We start from the raw sequence: 20976 nt of genomic DNA, 5'->3' as shown, positions 1-20976 counted from the left end.
AAGGGCGATAGTCGAAGTCGAAAATATCTCTGTAGGACGATAATACTTGATAAAGGTCTGCAGCCTGCGCAGAACACAGGTCCGTCGCAACCATTTTCTGTGTCTTGGAATGGGCGGCCGAGGCTGGCACGATGGGCCTGCTAAGCTCGCCATACGCATCGGTCGATAACGTTGCCACGTAATGGTCGCCGGGACAATCAATGTTGGCAAGGCAAATACCTTGCGGTAGAATTTGCGTTGCCCATCCAAAGTTAAAGATAGGCGTGAAAGTGTGGTTCGCAGTAATAGTAAGTATACTTTGAAGCACGGTAACGTCATACTGTAGTGGAATGTCTGGCATAGGAGTGACGAGGTGCTCGCCATCAGGGACTGGTGGGGAAGACAAGAGTTCAATATAGGCTATTGATTTTGGCAGCTGGCGAATAAAGCTGGTGGGGCGTAGGGGGCACTGGGGTGCACCAGAAGGTTCTGCGAGAATCGAAAATTCAAGGCGGAGGGCAGAGGCAGATCAGTCTATAAGAGCAGAATGCGCGGAGAGAAAATCGAGGCCGAGAATGAGGTCGTGGGGGCAATGAGCAATCACGGTGAAGAGGACAGGAGTGTGGCGGCCGGCGATGATAACACGTGCCGTACACATGCCGATGATAGGCACAGTACCGCCATCCACAACGTGGACGACGCGTGCCGTCGTTGGGGTGAGGAGCTTGTTCAGTCGTCGTCGGAAGGCTGCACTCATAATAGAAAGATGTGCGCCTGTATCGATGAGTGCCGTGACAGGATAGCCATCAACGTCAACGTCAAGAAGGTTTTGGTTCGTGTTTAACGTGAGCAGAGGATTTGAGGGCAGTGTCGACAACACAGCTTCACCTCCAGAAGCTGCAGTGCCTAGTTTTCCGGCTAGGCCCGGTAGGTGATAGGCGGCGAAGTGAAGCGGCGGGGTTGGGGCGAGCGAGACTGACGGCGTTGAGGTGAGGGCCAGTGGCTGTAGCGAAGGTTCGGAGCAGGAGCATCAGCGGCTGTGGGTTCACGGCGGGTGGCATAGGGAACAGAAGGTCCAAAGGTGCGGGAGTAAGTGGCGGCGTATGTCCGAGGAGGCGGCGGCCATCGGTTCCGGCAGTGACGAGCGACGTGGCCGATGCGACAGCAGTGAAAGCAGATTGGTCTGTCATCACGGGTACTCCAATCGGACGGGTTGCGGCGAGATGTGGCGGAAAAGGACTGTCGGGGACGAGGAGGCCCGGTAGAGAACTGGGGAAGGCTGGGTTGAGATGTTGAACACACGGAGTTCGGAGCCATGTTCCCAAATTCCTGTCTTACTACGGCCTGAATCATGGCAATTGTGGTTGCTGGCGGATCGGGAGGCGTCGTGGAGAAAGCTGGCGAACAGGCGGCCTCGAGCTCGCGGCGAATAATACGGGTGACGTCGTCACAGGTGGTGGCCTGACGCAATCGACCCTCACATGTTGACGCAGCAGCGGTGTTGGGTAGCCGCGTGATGTGGTGCGTGATACGGCAGCTCTTGGCTTGTGCAAGGCGACTGCATTCTTTATTGATGGCGTTGATTGTCGAGAGATTGCCGAAAACAAGCAAATTGAAGCCGTCGTTGGCGATGCCTTTTAGGACGTGTGACACTGTATCGGATTCAGACATAGCATCGTCAGCTTTGCGGCATAGAGGCAAGACATCGAAGTTGTATGAAACGGACGGCTCTGTAGATGTCTGAACACGAGACGCAAGAGCTTTTCTCGCGGCAACCTTGCGGCCAATGGGGTCGCCGAGCAGTTCCCGTAGCTATTCTTTGAAGCTTTCGCAACTGGTTATCTCTTCGTCATGCGTCTGGTGCCACACGCGTGGGGTGCCGCCGAGATACAAGATGACATTGGCGAGCATAGTGGTTGGGTCCCTCCTGTTATTAGCGCTGGCATGTTCATATAGCTTGATCCATTCGTCAACATCCTGTACCTCCAGGCCAGACAACACACCAGGGTAGCGATGTTCAGCAACCGTGACGATAGGAGCAGTCGGACAAGGCAAAGCCGTTGCAAAGGCGGGCTCGTCACCGGGAGGCATGGTGACAAGCTCGATGTACCGACCACACCGGAGCTCCGTGGCGAGGACGGGGTCGCTGACCTCCACCAGAATGTTACGTGTAGAAAGACACAGACGAAAGAGGCTATTTACAGGCTATTTACACTAGACTAGAGCCAGAGCACCTGGCCGACATTCACTCGCACCAAGGGCGCAGACCCACTTCGTCGTCGTTCTCGCGGCGGCTTGTCCCTTGAGCATCGCTTGATGATATCGTAATAATATTACACGCTGCGACACACCTGGTGAGCGATTCCCCGGCACAAAGATCGGCGTAAAGGGAACATATGGATAATGAAGATGAGCCCAGCTATGGGGGGCGAATCCGACCAGCCTAGAAAACCATGACCACACACTAGAGTCACCTGCGGCCAAGAAGGAGGCTCCAGTAGCGGCAATACGGATTTTAGTAGCGGCCTTAGGGCATTCTTAAAGCCATGAAATCCCATCGCAAAAAATAGTGGAGGATAGATGGCAAATAAAATAGGGTAGAAATGTACAGGGCCGCCATGTCTGCGCCATCGTGCGCCTCTTGTTTGAAAAATCGACCAAGACACCCTAGAGCATCAGCAACTTGGGATACTGTTTTGATTTGGTCGTGGGAGAGGCGCGCGAGATCTGCCTCAGCGTAGCACTATCGCTCATGGTATGATCGAGACTAAATTGGACAGAATTCACTCGGTACCTGGAGAAGCTAGCAGCCGCAGGCCCATACACACCATTCCGCATTCGATGGTTCGGAGAAACAGAGCTTGATAGATATAGTTCCGTTTTCGAAAGGGCAGGCGTTAATTTGTCATCTATTGTTTAAATGTAGCAAGACTTAGCAGTCTTCCTCTCTCGGCGAAATTGGCGCAAAGGTATTATCATTGGCTGAAGCTGTGACACGCGCGCCGGAAACGTTGGTCCACTTGTCGCATGCAAGAGCACGCGAACAGCCCAGGACACGCGCGCGGGCTAGCAGAGGCGGGCCTATGCACAGGCGCACAGGCGCGAGCACTAGCTCTCGGCCTGCCGGCTAGTCTCTGATGCCGCAATCACGAAGCTGCGTCGTCTTCTAACCTCACCCTCGATTCTCCGACATTTCGACCCAAGGGTACCAACAGAATACATACGGACGCCAGTGTCATTTCGACCATTGGCGCTGTTCATAAGCAACGAAACACTGGCTTCGAAGATTACGTCGTTGCCCTCGCTAGCCCCGCTCTCACGAAAGCGGTAGCAGAATATTCCGGTAAGGAGAAAGAATGCTTGGCTATCATTCGGGCCGTAACTAAATTTCGCCCTTACCTCTACATCCACCCGCTCGCCGTCATCAATGAACACCATGCCCTCTGCTGGTTGTCCTTGAAAGATCTTTCAGGTGGCCTCGCAAAATGGGCGCTCCGCCTACAACAGTGCAATATTATGGTGCTGTACCGTGCTGGCCGTAAACATTTCGACGGGGAAGCCCTCTCTCGCTCCCCAGCGTCAGGTTAGCCCACTTATCCGAAAGTATTAATATGCGAGTCCTCCATCTCCGCCAAGCGCATGCGTTTGGAGAGCAGAAGCATCAATGCATTTCTGGCTTTTCTGTCACACGAATCAGTGCCTTCTCCTGGCCGTGCATTTCGTCGCGAAGCACACCACTTCGCTGTTCGTGACGGGCTGCTACACCAACGTAACTACCTCCCAGGCGACCGCAAATGCTTACTCGTGGTCCCTCGGCATCTACGTTCGGATATACGTGCAGTGTTTCACGATGACCCGCAATGCCCGCATGCAGGACTACTCAAAACGTACGCGCACTGGTAACTCCGTTATTAAGGTTGGGGATGTGTCCATTCGTGCGCCGACACGTCCTCTCCTGCCTCGCTTGCCAACGCCGCTAGACTACCCCTCGTCCGTCAGCTGCTACACTGCAACCAATCCTTGCCCAGGACGCGCCTTTGACCATGTCGCAGTTTTTTTATGGGCCCCTTCCGAGTACTTTAGACGGCAAACGCTGTGTGATTGTGGCGGTCGACCATATTATAGGCAACGTGGAAATTTCGCCTCTGCCCAACGCATCTGCGCGTGATGTTGCCCGGTTCCTTCTGCGTAACATCATACTTCGCCGTGGTGCCTCAAGAGAACTGCTGAGTGTCAGATGCAGCGTGTTCCCTCTCACCTTATAGAATTAAGCCTTACTCAAGAAATACCACGTAATTCAACGTATCACCCGCAGTATATAGGAATGACTGGGCGCTTGAACCGGACTCTTAGCGATATGTTAGCCATGCACATCGCATCTGACCAGATCAATTAGGACCGAATTCTACGATTCGTGACGTTTCCTTATAATACCGCCATCCAGACCGCTACGGGATTTCCCCCCTTCTTTCTGCTTTACGGACGGCAGCCTTCCAGCACAATCGATACCTTCCTTTCGTATCAGCCTGAAACAACGAAGGCTAATACCCTGTCCGAAGCTGCTGGACATGCAAAAGTGTTCCGAAAACTCCCCCAAACCTTTACATAGGAAGATTAGCCGTGACAGAAGGAGCTTTAGGACACCTTTCCAAGTACCACGGACCCTACCTTATGGTCCGTCAGACGTCCGCTGTAAAGTGTGCGGTAAAAGCCCTCCAGCCGTGTTCGGAGAAGCGCCGTCGAGGCCTCGATATTGTGCACATTAAGCGGGTAAAGCCTTACTTTGATCCACCTGTACTATCCTGCCCGTAGGTTGTTGGCTCGGCTCCTCTTCTCCGGGGGGATAATTGTACTGGAGAAGAACGAGAAAATGCCCTGCCTCAAGAAAGACGATGACAGCGAGTTGTGCGAAGCCTTGTGCTTGTATTTCCCTGTTTGACCTCTCGCTGGGGTGCCCTACTCTCTGAGGGTTTCATCAGTTAAATCCATAACGCCTCTCCATACTATCTAGGCATGTATGTGTTAAAATTGTAATTTACTTTTATAATATCTAAAGTGGCAGACATGTATATGGTAAATGATGATGTACTGGTGGAAGATATTAATTTGTTATAGTTTAAATCTTCTCAGACACTAATGCCCATAGTGCGAAGGCGTGTGCTGAAACGCTAGTGGGAAGGCTTACAGCTCATTTGATTTTATTTTGTCTAGAACGCTCACTTGACCGAAACTGCTACGGTATGGTAGGGAAATATGGTACGAAATGGAACGGTACGAAATGCCAGTAGAGAAAATACGGAAAACAATCGGTGTTGCTTCAGTCGAAAGAGACAACGCGGTTTGCTTTCACACTTTTTTTTTTGCAGTGCAGAAATATTCATCAAAGTATGGAGCTTTGTCCGTTGTACCACTGAAAAACGGACTGTTTGCTAGAAAAAAGTAGAATTTTCTTGTGAGGCAAACAGACCCATCCGGCCTGTGCAATGGCTTAAAATAGAATCGCATTTTTTTTCAAAACAAATCGGCCCTCCTACAATAGCAAGAAAAGCTTTGATTAATAGGCTGAGTCTACTTTTCTTCCGTAATGCTATTCGAAGAAGAAAATATGATTGAACATAGTTATCCCGTTGAGGCCGTATGCGCTCCACCTCCGACATGTTGCGTGCTGGTATAATGTTTGTTCGTAGTACTAACACAAAGATAATTTCCTGTTCATACATGCACCATAAATTTCGGATATAAATAAATCGAATCGTACAGCGTGTCCCGAATCCACATGCTTTATTCTGAAAACTGATGAAGTTTTTATACCGGACTAAGATACTGAAGCCACCACTGCTTAGTAGGAAGCCCATTTAAATTTCTTGAATTCAGCGTGGGTAAACAAACGTTCACGATTACTACTGCTAAGCAATACGACCCCGTGCGAACGAGCAATTGTATAAGTAGCGTAAATGTTTCAATCGTTAGAGGAAGCTCAGATCTAAGCATGGTCTTATTACCAAAACAGTAGCACACATCCGACCCCATACAAACAGGGAGCAACCTATCATGACGCCCAAAAGCTTTTTTATCCAGAGAAATCTGCATGGCACTCTTTGACAAGAATATACCCGCCGTAAGGACAAGGGGGGGGGGTAAAATTCAGCAGCATGACCAGCCAATTTTTTATAACGAGCAGCAAGTGCTCCGATCATGATACAGACGCCTACATTTGCATTCCTCGTCCCAAATTCGCGTGCCAGCCAGCACGCTTATTCCTCTTCACGAGAATAGTGATTAGCTGTTGCATCATCCTTTAAAAAAGGCGACTTCCACGTAATGTATTGAATTTCACTCATTTCTGCAAGACTCTACGTGCATTCGGAGAAAATAAGTAAATAAATAAGTTTATAGATAAATAAAAGAAGTTTAGTCAAACCATCTTTAGGCAGTTTTACGATTGCTATCGCGATCGTTTCACAAAGAAATCGCCAATTGCAGACGAAGCTTAAGCGATGCGGTTAATGACTACGAGCGCGTGACACAAAGTGGATTCAGATAAACTTATAGAATAAAAAATGCGACCACGCGCGACCGTGCTAATCAGTGCAGATGTTTTGATTTTTACATAGCTGAGGCGTGAAATTGACCTTAACACCATACTACCGTGCATCCGTTCATGTGTAAATAAGCAGAACTCGAACTAGTTGCCGCAACGTTTCGTTATACCCACAAAGTGCACGACAAAGTTTACCAAACGCTCACCTGACCAGCCTTAAAGACATGGGTGGTTAAATTCAGCTGCCCGACCGGCAAATTTTCTGATCGTGACATAAACACCAATAAACGTTGTGTTATTGGAAACGTACGCAGTCTTACGATTACTTTCGCAATCGCAGCTACGCAAACAAAAGGCCAACAGCACACGTACGAACCTTAAGCGACATGGTTATCACTTCGAAAGCGTGAGAGAAATAATCAACTAACTTTCGTGGTTACCTAATTGAAAAGATACGGCAAGGACCACGTGTGAACGAGCAACTAAGTCAGCGCAAACGTTTCAATCGTCACAGATAGCTGAGGAATAAACTTCACTAGATGTAACCACCATGCTGGTAGTGTAAATAAGCAGGAGTATAACAAGTCGCCCAAAAGTTTCGTTTTTCCAAGGAACCTGACCGGCACCGTTTGCCAAGAATAATATGGCTTCCCAAAGACAGACTTGGCCAAATTCAGCAGGACGGCCGATTATAATCGCCAGCAAGTGCTCCAGCCCTGATACAAATGCCTAGAAATTTTCAGCAATTCCAACCTTAGGGAGTTTTGTGATTGCAGTCCCAATCACGTATAAGCAAACAAAACGCGAACGAAGCTCAAACCAGGCTATTCCAGACAGGGCATGTCGGGAATAGGGATAATTCATAATAATATTTTTATTATTTTTTGCCACTGTTCAAGAAAGACGCGATAAATTAGGCGGATCCATCCTGTGAGCTGCATAGGAGGAGTTAGCGGTTCTATAGTTTGGCATTGAGAAATTTATTCTAGCCACATCTCAGTGCTGTGAAGACACAATAGAGCCCACTGCAAGCTCGCAAGTTTACAGAAAAGCAGTACGATGCAACCAAACGCAGAATTGTTAGGGCAGAACGGATGGTTAATCGCTGATGAACGTTACCGTTACCACAACCTAAGGGGATGCACTACAATACCAAACATTCGATTGCGTGCAGACGCAACGCCAGGCTAGTCGAAAAAGTGTAGAGCTGCTAATAGAAAAACATTGACACCATAAACTGCCACTTACCTTACGATAGGCGTAAGACGTACAGGAACCACGGAGTTGGAGCTCCATAGCGAAGGACGAAAACGTTCCCTTGGAATGAACAAATGGTCACCCTGGAACTGATGAGCACATGATAGAAACACCATGTTGAGAGAAAACGCCTGAACTTAGCGTGGAGCGCCTCAGCCTTAAGGCATTCCGAGCCTACAGAGGAGGGCGATGAGATTCTACAAAACGACGGCATTAAGTCATGTGAGCTACTACGCGCAAAGCAGTGCTGATTCGACAGGGTAAAGACAGTCGATGGTCTGTTCTAAAGGAGGGGTTGCCGTACACGGCTTTCTCGACCTGTCGGGAAAGCATGGGACACATAAGTATGTACAGTGTAGTGCTTAAAGGACACACACACACACACACAACTATTGGAGACGCAAGGCGCGAACTTGCAATTTTACTTCGGAAAGGCACGGACCAAACAGGCCCAAATAGATACCGCATCACACGATTTATTCCGTTACGCCGTGTGGTAGGTCTTAATGCGCAGCAGTTTCGGTGCTCTGATTTCCGCTTTGTGACGCTTCCTCGCGACATGCCTATGCAGGCTGGGTCGTCTAATGCCACTTCTCGATTTATCGTCTTCATTGGATGTTTGGTCTGAGGGTGGCGGCTTCATGCAGCTGTCTGACATGTTGTCTTTTTGGAAGAGCATGTGTTGAAGACTGCCGTGAAAGAGACTTAGCATTCCATGATATAATCACGTGGTACGTGCTGTGATTCTTTGTTGGTCCCACATATTTCCGGTAGGGGACATCCCTTCGAAAACAACCTTCGGACATTCATTAGATAAAGGTTTTGTGATTTACTCAGGCCCGAATGCAATATGTAGTGGAATGCGTACGTCATTTTGTGACACGTGGAGTATTACCTAGCGCAATAATATACAAATTCGATAAAATTGCACGAAGAATAGGCAAGTTAATTACATCGTTATACGATGTTAGCTAGCTGGAACCGAAAATGCTGATGATCCTTAACTACGACTGCGGAACTGGGAGGGTTGTTCGAGACAAGCAACGCTCTTTGGATGAACGATTCCCTGCATGTTTTCATTAGATAACACATAGCAAGAACCTTATTTCAATGATCAATCATGGCCGATACGTATGAAAGGGAGCAATAAGCGTGCCATGGAGATTAGAAATATGGTATGTTTTTAGGGAATAAGCACATGCGGAAAACTAATGGCGAGGAACAAGAGTTGGCTAGTCGAGCTAGTCTAACACAGCGGTTTTTAGCTTGATGTTTGTAGTTATGGGAAATAAGACGGACAGAATTATTTTACATTAGTTCCAGACAATTAGGTATATTTTCAGAGCTGAGTTCCCATACCGCTGCAGAGTTTTAAATTAACACCGGCTTGGTATTGAAGCGGGGAAGAATATTTGTCGTCTTTATTTATTTATTTTCTTTGAGCCACTGAGTATGTGGAACTGGGTATATGGCCATCCTTCGCAAATTTTGTACAATGGGCATGTCCCACTTCAATTCCTAAATAAAACTCATCAAATCAAACCAAAACAAACCACTCTTTCAAACTCTTGCTTGGACTAGTTCGTAGTTGGCTAGTTGGACTAGTAAAGAGCAAGGCGCAGAAGACCAGGACAGAAGAACGCAAATGACACGACCGGCGCCACTCACAACAACGTTTATTTCCGCAACAAGCCTGCCTTATTTAGGTCAAACAAGACGAATCACACGCGAAACATTAGAAGTAAAATACAGCACTCCATCGACCACTCAGGAATCATATCTGGCACAATAGATCAAATCAGCAAACAAGAGCCAGACGTGAAGCCGCACAGGATCCAGTTCATCGAGCACAGTCATTACCAAGCCAACAGGGAGAAAAAAAGAAGCATAACAAGTACCATCTAAGCTTCACTATCAAACTATCCAACACATAACACCATTGAAACGCCTAAGGACCTATGGGAATAATGACAAGCCAATAACATGAAAAAAAAACATGAAGAAGGGCGTCTAAGAACCGCGTCTGCATCAAATCTAAAATCACCAATAGTCACTCACCGATAAAAGTGATAAAACCTGCGACCGCGCGAAAAATGAACCATGTCACAATGAAATTGGCAGAATATTTGAACTATAAAGGGTCTAAAGAACAGCGTCTGCGTCAGAGCGGAAAAAGGCGACAAAACCTGTAAGAGCCACTAGAACGTCCTCAACAAAATAAAAACTCAATAAATAAAAGAAAGAATGCAGAATGACCTAAATGAGATCATTCTAACATGAGACCGAAGTGAAGGATTCTAAAAAGTATTCTCATTGTCACTAGGCACAATGGACGGCCTGCTGACGCATTTGTTTTCCTCTTTCTTGATGAAGTAGGCTACCATAATCTCCCGCTCGCACCTGTCTTTTCCAAACTTCAAAACTGAGGGCACTTTCGAAATTTCGAACTGAGGACGGCAATTAGTGCAGTCTCTGCAATGCTCTACAGGGAAACTCCCTTCATTGTTGCACAGATTACGACAATGTTCAATGAAACGCCTATTGAAACATCGACCTGTTTGTCGGATATACGTGCGACCACAGCTTAGACGGATTTGGTACACGACACGTGCCCTGCACTCAGTGAACTTCTGGTGCTAAATTGAACAAGCCGGGCGTTTCTCTCGGTTCATGCCACAAAGCTCAGACAACTTGGAAGACGCGGAGAAGACAACCTGAACAATCTGCCTGCTCGCCACTTTCTTAATGTTGTGCGATACCTTATGAAGGTACGGAATTACCGCGACAGAATTGCGTGAAACTGGCTACACAATAAGGGACAGGTGCTCGAGTTTCTGGAGCATCGCTTCGCAGACATCTGAACTCAGAGATGGCGGGTAGCTTGCCTGTTGTAGTCGTTGCACTTCAGTGCTAAAGCTATTTGACACAAAATGGAAACAATACTTAGTTAAAGCAGTTTGCAGATAATTGGTAGCGCGGGCCTTATAATCTTGGAATAGGCACTCTCAACCGGTAGCAGGCCTTTCAAAGAGCGCGGATCGTACATCCAACAGATGCCTTCCTTTGGAAACACTAGCCTGATATCCAAAAAACTGGAGTTGACCACTGTTCGGAACTTCCTTGGTAAAATTTGGACCCTGGCAGTGGTTCGAGAAGACAGTCGTGGTTCTCTCAAAGGTGGAATAGAGTTCGTGCTGTGGGACATCCTCCAAAATGACCTACAAATCATCAACATATCTGTAAATTGACACTACATGAGAATCACGAAGATTATTACAAATCTGAGCTCCTACAACAGAAAGAAAGATATCGCAAACGACAGGAGCTGCAGAAGAACCTATGCATATCCCTTTCATCTGCGTATAAAACTTTCCTTCAAGCAAAATGCTGGTTGAGTCCCTGTAAAACTCTAATAAGGAAATGAAATTGTGAGCGCTTGCACCTGCAGCATTCTTGAAGCGGATTTCACCAGTGGATTGGACCTTGTCCCTGACCGGCGCTAAGAGACCTTGGTGAGGAACCGAATAGAACCGATATTCAATGTCAATGGAGAACGCGTTGTATTCACGAGGTGGCAAGGTGTCCAGATTCTTCAGCATATCCAGGGAACTACGCAGCAGGAGAGGGTCGTCACTCACCACGTTTCCCAGGTGTGTCTGAAGGTATCGGCTTACAAGACGTTGTCATATTCCCCTTTCTGAAACGATGGTGCGCAGCGGATATCCAGGCTTGTGTGTCATCACAGTGAAAAAGATCTCAAGAAACCTGCCTTTTTCATCCTTTGCCATCTTGTGCAAGTTTTCTAAATAGATTTCTCCCAAAAGTTGAAGAGCTAGTCCTTTTTGCTTCCGAAGCTTAAGCGGCACTTGTTTGAAGTTCTTCCTTATAGTAACTAAGGCTTTTTCACGAAAACCACCAGTCAGCATAACAGCAAAGCCGCCCTCCTTATCGGCATGTAGCACTACAAGGTCGTTATTCTTCAGAAGCTGTGAAATCCTCTGGAGGTGACGCTTCCTCGGTGGAATGGATCCAACACTCGCCATCAGGCTGGAAACTCCGTCACTTACAATTCTTTTTTTTCTTCTTGGTTCTTTCAGCGGGCAGCCACTCTTCTCACCATGACAAGCAACTCTTGGAGCTGGAATCCTTGTGTCAGGCTAAACATCGGTCCTTTTTCAAAAAAGCGCTGTACTTGTCTAGGCAGAATCGCTTCTCCTAGCACGGTGGTCTGGCCGGTTCGTGCATCGTGAGGCTTTCTAAACGGGATATCAGACTCGCCGCTTGCGATCAAAACGCTCTTGAAACTTTGTGCTCGTATGGGACTTCTTGCGTTATATGACTCCAGGTGGATGGACGTTCCCCCGAAATCCAGCCCGAGTTCACAATGTTGACGCCGAAATGTCTTTTCGGGCAAAAAACATGCTGAACACAATACAGAAGGATATCCGGCGTCGGGGATCGTTTTGGTCGGCGGTGCATGATAGCATGACAAAATTTCGGGTGGAGGGGGGGCGAGGTGCAGCCGCATAAGCCCCTACTCCCGGGCAAGTGAGCCTGTTGACTCACTCGGTGCGTTTTAATTGGCCTTACGGAGGCGCAGTCAGAACGCAGGCAAGAGCTTGCGTGGACAAAGTACTCTCGCATAGCACAGTGTTGCGAGAGCGACAAGGAAGGTGACATGCGCGATGAACTACCGATTCACGAATCACATCACGTGCTACTGCGGCGGCTGGTGTTCGCATAGGCTAGGAAAAGCAAATAAGCAAAACTAAGTAAAAATGAAGCCACAGACGAGTCAAACAATGCCTATGCGTTAGTATACGATTCTCAAAATTTCTGTAGCTTTTACCAATGATATGGAGGGTCGCTTGTCTGAGACGCTACTGCAAAACCTGGCTTTCGTAATATCAAGAGCACCTTGGCTGGCACCACAATGATGGCGTACCCAAAGCCCAAGATGCCAATCAACGGATCTATCACTGCCGTGGACGCTGTCTGCAAGGTGTCTAGAACGTATGGCAGTCAGCCGCGTTCACTCCGAAGAGGGTCGCTGTGCACTACCCACGTTAAAGCACTTTTAGAATATGAGATCCATTTTAGACTGTTCCTCGGCAAAGTCGTAAGTCAGCTTTTGCACCTGCATTGCAGCGTGTCGAGTGACAACGATCTCAACGGGGCCGACACCATCGGAATATGTTTTGTTATCATGGAGCTATCCCCGTCCACCTACATTCTTGTATGTTACATTCGCCTGGTATCCCTGCTTCACCATTCAATGGGGTCTTCTTGGATGCGAAATCATTATACGGCTAAGGAAGTGGAAAATCCGGCGGTGTGGCCGGTGTTGTAGAAAAAAGTCGCGTGCGCACATATACGCCTTGGTGCCATTGCTCGCGCGTTTGTCGCCGTAGCCTACCACAGCTGGCTCCGAAACCACTCGGCATGCTAGCGTTCCCATACTAGCTGGCTGTGATTGCAGCACTTGGCGTTGATACCTGTACCAGGCAGTGGGGACCACGTCGTTGCAACTGCAGTACGATAGAGCTACTGCTCGAAGCGTTCGCCAATGAGATGTCATGAAAGAGAGTAAAGTGGCTCAGCCTGCTGAACAGGAACAACTGTCGGCCTGCGTACAAACTGGCCAAGGTGAGGACGTTTTCCTTATCTCTGCTCGGGCGTAAACTTGCACTGACGTCGCCATGTGACTGCACTATGGTTGATGTCACTGACACATAGCGAGGGTTACCAAGGAGCGCGCGGTTCCGCAGCTGCCGTGTGCAGCGGGGAATCATGATGTTCCGTATCATGATGCTGCACGCCAGTACCTTGTCTCGCAGCAGTTCTTCGAGCACAATACCTTATGTTAGGCTATAAGTTGGCGGAGGGGCAATCATCATTGCTGTTACAGGTTGTAATGTTGCCAGCGGTTGAAATTTTGTCGCAATGTGACGTGTTTTCAGCGTCCAAGTTCAAACGTCGATGTGCCCTGCCGCGTCTTCAATGCCTCTGCCTATTGAAATTGTACACTTCTTGCTTTCTTTCGAGGATTTGTCCAACTAACCGTCAGCAACTAACCTCTAACATTCCTGTATGCGATATTTTTCACAGTTTGGTGATTTTGTCTGTATATGTAGTGCAGGTATTTTTCCAGTGTTCTTGCTCTTCGAGCTAATGCTCGCTTCGCGCCCTTCTGTTTGGTTCTCGCTCCGCGCGTTTCTGTTCTGTTCATCAACAAAATATCCCCACGTTGTTGGGGATATGCCTGCATTTCATGGAATATCAGTACTTCCTGCTGATAAACGGTATATTTTCATGGTGGGCTACAGAGCCTCAACGGTTGTGGTGGCTCACCCTTGCGTGGTCAGCCACCCGTCGAAATGACTTGTTTTTCTAAGGTTCGAGGCGTGCTACCATAAAGTACTGCACAGGACCGACCGTTGTTGCCCATTAACCAGATACAAGTGGCGCTACCGCTTGGGTGTCACCGTCCTGAAACATAATGAAGGTTCTCGGCGAGAATCTGGCAAGACAGAGCCCCCAAGCGATATTAAAGCGGTTTCGACTCCGTCCTACCCCGTGCCACGACTACCCTGTTACGCCCACAAAAGGTGTTTATTGAGATGTCCCGACCACCTTGATCAGCTGAGTGCCTACGAGTTTCAGCTAGCGAGCAGAACGCTGTCTTCCTGTCTTCCACCTATCTTGCATGGCCCGCTTCCTGTTGAGGCGTAAACCCGGCACGCACATAAAACTGTCACAATATTTATTCTTGAATATGACAGTGCCTCTAGAACCTACATGATGCAGCTCAAGTATTACCCGTAAATTAGAAAGCCTAATCCTACCAACTGACACACATTCAACGCTTCGATACTTGTTTGACACAATAAATTTGAAATAGCAGTCTTTCTTGCGCCTGAAAAGCTTTCTGACAGCTTTTGGTCGCTGTTGTCATTATTTGAAGTGGCTGCAAAGCATACGTGCATTACATTTTTCACAACAATATAAATCTGTCAACTACTTTACTGTGCTTTTACTGTGCCTGTACTACTTTACAGGCCTCATGACTGGAATTTCTACTCAGCCGAACTCTTGGTCTCATTATAGATGATGTCTGTGAGTCGGCAGAGTGTTTCCAAACTTGGTATTAACGTAATGAACTGCGTGTCTGCTGGAGCTGAAGGCGACGAGAAAATATATTGCTGCTGATAATGGGAGCGTCAGGGGACTAATAAAAAATTGCTTGGCCATATTTTACTACCTCAGGCACACTCGTATAATGACTAAATTGAATGCACTCACGTTTACCTAAACTAACATTTTTAGTATCTTGAAAGTCACGCAATTTAGTTCCTATTCAAATTTCAATATTCCATTTGGGCCATGGCACATGACTTATTGTGCGATGAACTTTTAAGGGCGACATGTCGTGGCCTATACTGGAATGAAAATTCTGGGCAGATCAAGGTCAATATGGGAACGAAAGTTTGCGGGAGATGCTCGCCACAGAGAATGTGTCATATGGGTATCTACCATTACGTAACGTTCAAAAGTTAGCGCACTATTGTCTGCCGATGTGCGACAACAAATAATATGGTGAAATGTACAATGCAGTTCCTGTCCTAGAAGTAAAATCATCTGTTTTGTGGGACGCTCCACCCTTAGGAGCTAGACTTTGTTGTCACTACAAATGAAAGTAGTCACTCACTAAATACAGAACGTGCACCAGATTCTCAAACAAAATTTTCAAAAAGGCTGAAAAAGGCATTCCATTTAAAGCTTATAGTGAGTATATTATTCATGTTTTCGTAGGTGCTGCGATGCAAACTATTTCTTACCACACATAGGAAGAATGCATATCATTCTGCAGAGATTAAGAGTGTACACACTTCTCTAGGTCACTTGAACACTAATATGTTGTTTGAAATCCCAAGCCGAGAAGGGACGCACGACAAACGATAAGAACAACGAAAGATTCAAGCATGCATCCGCTCAGGGAAGTACGTGCCGGGACCTTCTTTCTTCTGCTTTGCATGTTTCGTATAGCAAAAACACATGAAACGAAGACTATTTAAGGGATCATTTATCTCTATGGCTGCAAAAATTTCATTGTCATTTAGTGCTTCTACGAACCTTAGCCCTCGAGTTTTGTAGGGGAGGGGGCACATTATTTACTCATCGGGAAGTAACCCCGGCAAATATTGTGTCCAAATAAGCGCACTAATAATATGAACAAATAGGGGATGTGTAGAAACCACATGGTACCCATGTGGTTTCTGCTCGTGGCCTAGTTTGCCTAGTTGTAAACCGCCCGCCTGAGCTGGGGGAGGTTGTGGTTTCGATCCCTGCGCCGCTTGGCAGCCACTGGTTCAAATGTGCACACGTGTACCCAGTGGCGTAGCTAGGTCATCTGGCACCCGGGGCCCATAGGTCTTCTGTCCCCCCCCCCCCCCCCAGGTGTAGTCTAGGAAGGCGAGGATATCGACAATTTCCGGGTTTCAGCACCAGTACAGCCGCCTTGGATATCGCGCACGTGCGTCGGGTACCCCTCTCCTTCACTTTCTTTCCCGGAGATCGCGAATGCACCAGGTATTGGCGGCGAGGAGTTACGGATTCGCCATCTATCAGAAGCGCCTCGCTGGCGTAGTATGCGGGATCACGCTGTGTTCTCCTGATAGGTTTTGCTGTCAGCGCTCACTGAAAACACCACGCAGGAGCACTCCCGGACATTTCTGTAAGTACTTTCGAAACAAGAGAAGTTTTTTACTGTCTAAATAATAATCTTGGGAAACTGAAAGCACAGAATCGTTTACAGACGCTATCTCTTTGCCGAATACGTACAGTGAACGCCACTGTGCGCGGTCGCCGCGATGGAGTCTCGCGAACTGGCTTCTTGCGTGAAAGGCAGGCAAACGCTGAGAGCAAACTATGTGAAATATGTTCTTGTAGTGTTTGTATAACTAAATGGAGCGTAATAGAATGAAGCCTCAATGCAGCGATAGCACAGCTTCGCAGCGACCGACGGCGCGTCTGCATGCTTGTCCGCGCACTGTTTCGCTTTCGCCGCGTGCGCGTTTTCGCACCATACCATGGGCTTTAGGCCGCAGAATTTGAGCATTCGACAGTATACAAGCAACCATTGTTGCGTGGGCGCTATCAGACCTGCTCAAAAATAATTTCATTTTAGAGACTTCGACGCCTATACGGGGACTGTGATGTGCCGTCGCGACGATTCAATCCTTTTTTTTCTAACTTCTTGGACGTTTCAATATTATTTCTCGAGTTGCGTCGCACTATAAGTTTATCGGTGTTCTCAGCGTGCGATTTCCCACTGCTTCTTTTTTGTAATCCAGTGCATTTATTCATAACAGAAACATTACCATATGTCATGCTTTCTTTTTCTAATGTGCTTCTTACCGCTCCCTTTCCCCTCCAGTAAACTTGCCAGTATCTATAGCACCGACAAGTGCATAGACCAAACCGTCATGACATTAGTCGGGCACCGGACTCGGGCGAGTGTCTCATTGCGCGTTTTTCGTACCTCGCAGAGCCGGCGCCGTAGCAGAAATCTTCCTCGCGTCTGTGCTTGCTGCATACCCGAGTTGTAGCCGATGACTGTTTGCCGGTTTGATGTTTCGCGAGCCAAGCTTCACGCAGCTTCTTGTACTGCGGCTACGCATGAATAAGGCTGACACCGGGCTCCGTTGCATACGTCTGGCACTGCGGCACCGAGCAGTAGCCTACCATGTTGCGCGCCTTCAAAGGCAGCCACTACCAATTGTAGTGCTTTCAATCGTTGTAAAGGATACACTCGAAGCGGGAAAATCTCGCCACTAAATGAGGACCGCAGCGTACGAGGGAACTTAAACTCTCGTTTTCCGCTCGCTTCGGCGCTCCCGAAGCAGCCGACGCGGCCGCTATGTCCACGTGATCCCTATAGCACGTCCCGCCGACGGTGGCGCCAGCTTTTCCAGTGGTGCAGCTCGAGGCCAGTACACGCTGTTTTTTCTGCGCCAAATAACACAGGGTGCTACACTGATAAGTTGTGATAAGCGCATGTGCACATCTTCTGTCCGACTGTAAGGCTTAGCAACCACTACAAATGCGGCATCGTGGCAAATACGGGTCATGTCGCAAGTAAAAGAAAAAAATATAAAGTTTTAATTACCAATTTTAGCGGCAATATTGCATTTGCAAAATTGAAGCCTGACATTCATATCTTGCCAAACAACGACTTTACAAAAATCGTCGTAGGTACTATGGCCCGCAGTATTTCGGCTGTGGGCAGCCCTGCACGAAAACGAAAGTTAAGTTGTGTCTGAGTGACGCTGATCTTCCCACCATATTAGAAAAATGGAAAACGCCACCTGCCTCCCTGCAGCGCGGGCGCCAATGTTATGACAAGTACGAGTTCTCTTCATTCTGATCAATAAAGCCTTGTTTTTTTTTTGCTGCTATACGGACAAACGTGATTATCCGAGCTGCGGTACCACCAAATGATTGGGAACAGAATAGAGCACGCTTCGCGTCGATTCTTGGCGTCACCATTAAAAAAAAAGACTGCGATGAAGCCCGTGCCAGCGAAACCTGTTGGTCTGCACTCGCGATGGAGAGGGTTGAGGGATCAACCTCACTGGTCCACTATTTCATATTTCTTTCGCTACTGCCATACTGGGCGCCGCCCGCAGTGCCAAAGTACTGTAGGTTGTAGCAACCAAAAATATTTTGTTTAAGAAGCTTTTGTTGAGTTAATAATATGACTTTGAGTGCCGAGGGGCCAAAACAACTATCACAGGTGTAATATCCTGCGTCGGCTTCCAGTTTCGGTTTCGAATCGGTTAGGTCCGCGGGCCACTCAGCGCCAAACGCTGTAGGCACACCTGCTTTGTTTCCCCTCGCTGGAATAAAGTCATATTCTTTGTGTGGTCCCCGAATTGAGCAGTCCGGCTCTTCTTTGCGGTGCTCCGCGCACCGGCCGTTAGGCCTGGCCGTAGGTCCTGCGTCCAGCCCCCCGCCGAAGCTACTACAAACTGGCGACGAGGCAAACTGTTTACTCCACTTCCTACACGCCCTTGCCGTTCTACTTCTGCTCCTATCTTGCTTCCGTCACGCAAGACGCCGCGACTACGTCTGCGTCTCCGTCAACCGAAACTCCCCCGCCTTTGTTCTCGGTGCCCAGTATAGTGTTGGTACCCCCCTCCCCATGCTGCCTTTCCTGGCACTATTGCGGTACGGTTGCTCACGTGGAAGCGTTACTTTTGCACGTTTCTTGAGACAACCGGAGGTGAGGCACTGCAAGTCGAGAGAAAGAAAAGCCATTTTACTCAGTATCTTGGGCTTCAAGGGGCAGAGTCTCTACTACGACCTCGCGTCCCAAACGGGCCTGGCGTTTACTGAGTTCGAATTACGACATTCTTCGAATCTCCGACCAGCATTACGAAGAAAACACCAATACCTTGGTGCACCGCATTTCCTTCAGGGACAGAAAGCAGCTACCAGGTGAAAACCTTTAAGGAATTTGTCACCGCGCTACAAAGGCAAGCGCCTGCTGGTTCATTCGAAGCTTGGCACGACGAGTCCCTTCGCGACGAAATCCTGCAAGGCGTCGCATTAGCAAATACGAGAAAGGCTACCACACGGATTGTCCCTCACGCTCAAGAAAGTCAGGGAAAGCGGACAAAGCGTACAGCAAGATCACAAAGAACTTCAAGTTTTCAACAGCTCGTCTGTCCATCGCGTCTCGACGCAACGCCATAATGGCGCCGCCAGCCATCACCCTCCTCGCATAGCAATTACGATGGCGGTCTCAGCCACCCTTCTCCCTCGACCCGGTGGCTTCAAGAAGGCGCTCAACGGCATGGCGGAAAGTCGCAACCTCGGGAGGCCGGCCAGCATGGCGCAAGGCTGAAACTCTGCGAAGTCAGTCGAGATACCGCAGTCCATTGCTACCGATGTGGTTCACCTCACCACATTTCATTAGATCCAGGCTGTCCGGCCAAGCACGCTTCCTGCCGTGCGTGCGGAAAAGTGAGACATTACGCTTCAGTTTGCCGTTAGAGGAACTGAACGCATCAACAGTCCACTGTTCGAACGCACCTTGTTTTGGCTACCGCTGACACAGAGTCAGCCATTACAATGCCGTCTGTGCTTACAATTCAAGCACCGAATTCCCGTCCAGCAACAATTTACGCCGAAGTCCTCATTGCGCATACAACACACAAGTTACTTCTCGATACAGGAGCTACATTGTCGCTGATGAACAGCTAGCTCCCTGTGCGAAGAACATTTCAAAAATTTTCTAATAGCTCCTTCGAATATTCGACTCAAGAATTATTCGCAGCAAGAAATTCTGCATTCAGGACATTTTTCCGTGCTCGTCAAGTACCGCAACAAGGCTGCAGTAGTGACATTTCACGTCACGGCCCAAGGCACTTCTCTTCTGGGCTTAGACGTCACCAATCTGTGGGCATTGACATTCTGTGGTCTTTGCTCACATGTAAACAAGTGTGAGGAGCTCCAGCTGAGCCAAGAGTTCAGCTTTGGTCTCTACCGCACAACACTCCATTGGAGTTCTCCCTTCCGTTCTCAGGACAATTGGGAATTGTAAAGGGTTTCATCCTCGACGTTAATCGCCGAGCTTCAGTGCAACCAGTCTCAGCGCAACTGCGTCCTTTAACTCTTGTTCTCCGTGAGAAAGTCTCCGCCGATCTGCAACGGCTGGAGTCAGCTGATATCATGGAACGAGTCACAGCGCCCCAGTGGATTGCTCCGCTCGTTCGATCTTAGAGAACCCAACAAGGCTATCGTCATCGAAGCCTTTCCACTACCGAGGGCTGACGAACTGTTGCATCGACTCGCTGGTGCTACTATCTTCGGTAAGTTGGACTTACAGTCATCAGCATCAGGTTTTATTGTCCGAGAAAAGCCGTGAGCTTACTGATTTCATCACTCATGACGGTCTCTTTCGCTTCAAGCGTTTGTGTTTCGGATTGGCATCTGCGCCTTCCGCTGTTCAGTAGATAAAGTAATCTGTTTTTAAAGACTATAGGTACCTTGTGCTGCCTAAGTGAAGTTTTGATTTGGGGCCGCAAACAAGCTGAGCATTATAAAAATCTGCAGACTGCGCTTTTTAGAATCTCAGCTGCTGGCATGGAGTTAAATGCAAAGTGTGTATACAGTGTCCCCGAGCTGACATTTTT

At 48.2% G+C, this 20976-nt stretch overlaps 1 long non-coding RNA gene across 1 annotated transcript in view; it reads right to left on the bottom strand.

Moving 5' to 3' along the window:
* LOC142583259 (uncharacterized) overlaps positions 1-20976 on the bottom strand; it is a 278491-nt gene that overhangs the window by 128001 nt on the left and 129514 nt on the right. The window lies entirely within an intron of this gene.

This window comes from Dermacentor variabilis, chromosome 5 (assembly GCF_050947875.1).
Source record: "Dermacentor variabilis isolate Ectoservices chromosome 5, ASM5094787v1, whole genome shotgun sequence".
NCBI classification, from domain to species: Eukaryota; Metazoa; Arthropoda; class Arachnida; order Ixodida; family Ixodidae; genus Dermacentor; species Dermacentor variabilis.
Note: the sequence above shows the minus strand (reverse complement) of the source record. Positions and strands in the feature narration are given on the sequence as shown.